The sequence below is a fragment of the Triticum dicoccoides genome, chromosome 5A (genome assembly GCF_002162155.2).
Source record: "Triticum dicoccoides isolate Atlit2015 ecotype Zavitan chromosome 5A, WEW_v2.0, whole genome shotgun sequence".
NCBI classification, from domain to species: Eukaryota; Viridiplantae; Streptophyta; class Magnoliopsida; order Poales; family Poaceae; genus Triticum; species Triticum dicoccoides.
Window position 1 is genome coordinate 223,766,684 of NC_041388.1, and position 3,177 is coordinate 223,769,860.

The 3,177-nt window shown below is 44.2% G+C and overlaps 1 protein-coding gene across 1 annotated transcript in view; it reads left to right on the forward strand.

Moving 5' to 3' along the window:
• LOC119300758 (protein PGR-like) overlaps window positions 1-3,177 on the forward strand; it is a 28,613-nt gene that overhangs the window by 15,879 nt on the left and 9,557 nt on the right. The gene's annotated exons all lie outside the window — the stretch shown is intronic.

Consider the following 3,177-nt stretch of genomic DNA (forward strand, 5'->3'; position numbering starts at 1 on the left):
GCTTATCCCGCTGGACACGAATCCGAAAGCGGAAGTCAGCAACCACCAGCTTATGCTGGGGTACAACACTCTCTCCAGGTATCACCTTACAGTCTAGGCACGCACGCCTATCTTCTCTTCTCGAGAGGATGAAATCAATCTGACTAGAGTGTTGGCCACTAGTAAAAGTCACCAGATGTGATTCTCTCTTTCTAAAGAGGGTGTTAGCTACAATCATGTTGTAGGCTAGAGCAAAGCTTAAGACATCTTCTCCTTCTTGATTCCTGATGCCATAGCCAAAGCCCCCATGCGCCCCTTCAAAACCTGTGTTAGATTTACCCACGTGGCCATTGAGGTCTCCTCCTATGAAGAGCTTCTCACCAATCGGTACACTCCTAACCATGTCTTCCAAGCCTTCCCAGAACTCCCTCTTGGTGTTCTCATTGTGGCCTACTTGCGGGGCATACGCGCTGATAACATTGAGAACCAAGTCCTCAACTACCAGCTTGACCAGGATAATCCGGTCCCCACGTCTCTTGACGTCTACCACTCCATACTTGAGGCTCTTGTTGATCAAGATGCCTACGCCATTTCTGTTTGCAGCCGTCCCCGTGTACCACAGCTTGAAGCCAGTATCCTCCACCTCCTTCGCCTTCTGTCCTCTCCATTTGGTTTCTTGGACGCAAAGGATATCAACACCTCTCCTCACCGCTGCATCAACTAGCTCCCGAAGCTTCCCTGTCAGAGACCCTACGTTCCAGCTACCTAAGCGAATCCTCCTAGGCTCGGCTAGCTTCCTTACCCTCCGCACTCGTCGAGTCAAATGCGAAGACCCTTGCTCATTTTCCACTACATCCGGGCGCCGATGTAGCGCGCCACTAAGGATGCGATGACCCGATCCTCGCTCACTTGCCACCATATCCGGATCAAGATACGGCGCGCCACTTGAGGGGTGACGGCCCGGCCCTTGCCCATTTTCCACCACACCCGGGTTCCGATGTGGCGCGTCGCTGAGAGGGTTACGCCCCAACGAATTTTTTTTGGGTTTCATCTCCATAAGAGTGGCTGAGTTTTTACGTTGGCTCGCCAAGCCTATCACAACCCTCCTCCTTTACCCGGGCTTGGGACCGGCTATGTTGAGACAACATAGGCGGAGTTGCATTCATGATGCAAAATTTTAAAATCTACAATCATCATTTATTTTAGAAAAACAGAGTAGCATATCTGTACTTCGGAGTTTCAAGCTCAGAACCTTCAAATTCCACGAATCAAATGTATAACTGACAATCAACAAAGTTATCGGATGACTGACAAGTCGGGATTTGGTAATTTTACCTCTTTGATCGAGCTATACATAATCTCCATATGCACATTCTCGTCAATCTGCACGCATGCAAAATAATCCCAAATATCATCCACCCAACAAAAATCTGCAGTAATAGTACCCGCGCTTTCATCGAGGATTAATCCGTCACCAAGGATCCCAACTCCACTGCCCAGGCGGCACAACACGAGGAGAGCAGGCGTCGATGCGCCTATGGCACGGAGGTTGGCAGTCGCCACAAGGACAGGGGAGAAATAAAATAAAATTATTTCTTTCTTCCATACTACAACTACAAACATCAAAGTCGATAGTGGTGTGTAAATAGTAGGCGTCCAAGGTTGAATTTGTTCATTTTGGAAACAATTTCATGCAAGCAAAGGCCATGAATAGCTCTTAAATTTGTTGGAACTTGCTACAACCAGTGTACATAAGTAAACATGAAAGACAATTGATAAACATGGGAAAGAAAATCAAATCAGAATCAATTTTTTTTATATAGACTGACCTGGACTATGTGACTATGTGGTGGTTCTTGAAGTCGGCAGGAGTTAACATATGCTTATTTCCATGCATATCAGGACATTATTGGTGATTTTAGTCGTAAACAAGCCCATATCATTTTGCGATTGGTAATTCTTAATAGTTAGCACTTCATCACCCTCACAAAAAAAAGAACACTTCATCAGGAGAACAATTGAGCAGTACCAATGTTTTCAGGTTGTTCTTACTTATAAGTTGGAAGGATTACTGATTCATTAAGCTAACATTAGTGTAGATTACTCTTTTATCTTTGGTGATATCTCAGTTTCATAGTTTGGCTGCATGATGTGACATGAAAGAAATGCATAAATGATCTAGAAATTATTAGTCGAGCGCATAAATCTTTAAAGAAGCGGTTGCAATTATCATCAATCCATGCTATTGGCTTGTTTACTATAATTGCAGAGTCTAGGTAAAACATGTGCATGAAAGGCATTGCTGGTTCTGGAATACGACATTATTCATTGACCTCTTCAGTTTGGAAGTCCCGCTCTTACCAGATCAACACCATGACCATGCTCTGGAAGTCTCTCCGTTTACCCTCTTGGTATGACAAATCCTCTCAGCATGGGAAAGTGACCTAATGGTAAATCTGAAAGTGATGTGGTGGGATATTAATAGCCACAGAGGAAAGCTCAGAGTTCAAATCTGCTGTCCTTAATGAACTGGTTGCTGAAAGTAAATCAGGTCGTGGCATTTTTTGAATGAACCTGGAATGGTTCCCTTAATGAAACGGTTCCCTGGACTTTCCAATGGGTTGTGCCCAATACGCACACCCAGGGTTGTCCTCCGGCGAAGGGGCATTCCAGTGGTGGAGGCAGCAAGCTAACAAACATGCCCGTGCGTTGCAACGGGAGAAAGCAATAATTGATTGATCCTCTTTTTCATACATTAATTAGGAAAATGGAAATAACACTGAGATAGTTGGTAATGGGGATGGTGGTCATTTATCTAATTACCATATTCCGAAACACTCGATCCAGGTGGGGCTCTAGCCCACCATTCATGATTCAGAAAAAGAAAACATCGTGATCCATTTTTTGCAATACAATAAAATAGTTAAACCTCCCACATTCAGATTGTTGTATACAAACGCAGTGCACCTACTTGTAAAATTGATCAATAGAAGAGTTGACATAAGAAAGCTTCATATGAAGGCAAGGCCGAGTAGGAATATACCTAGATCAGCAGCCCGTTTTTTAGATGGTGTAGCTGGCAAATCTGCAATGTAACTGGATCTACAGAGCTTCCCCAAATCACATGTTCACCTACACCAGAATAAAAGCCTCAACCTGTCAACAAAGAGCACAACATCGTGTTGAGAGGGAAAAAAA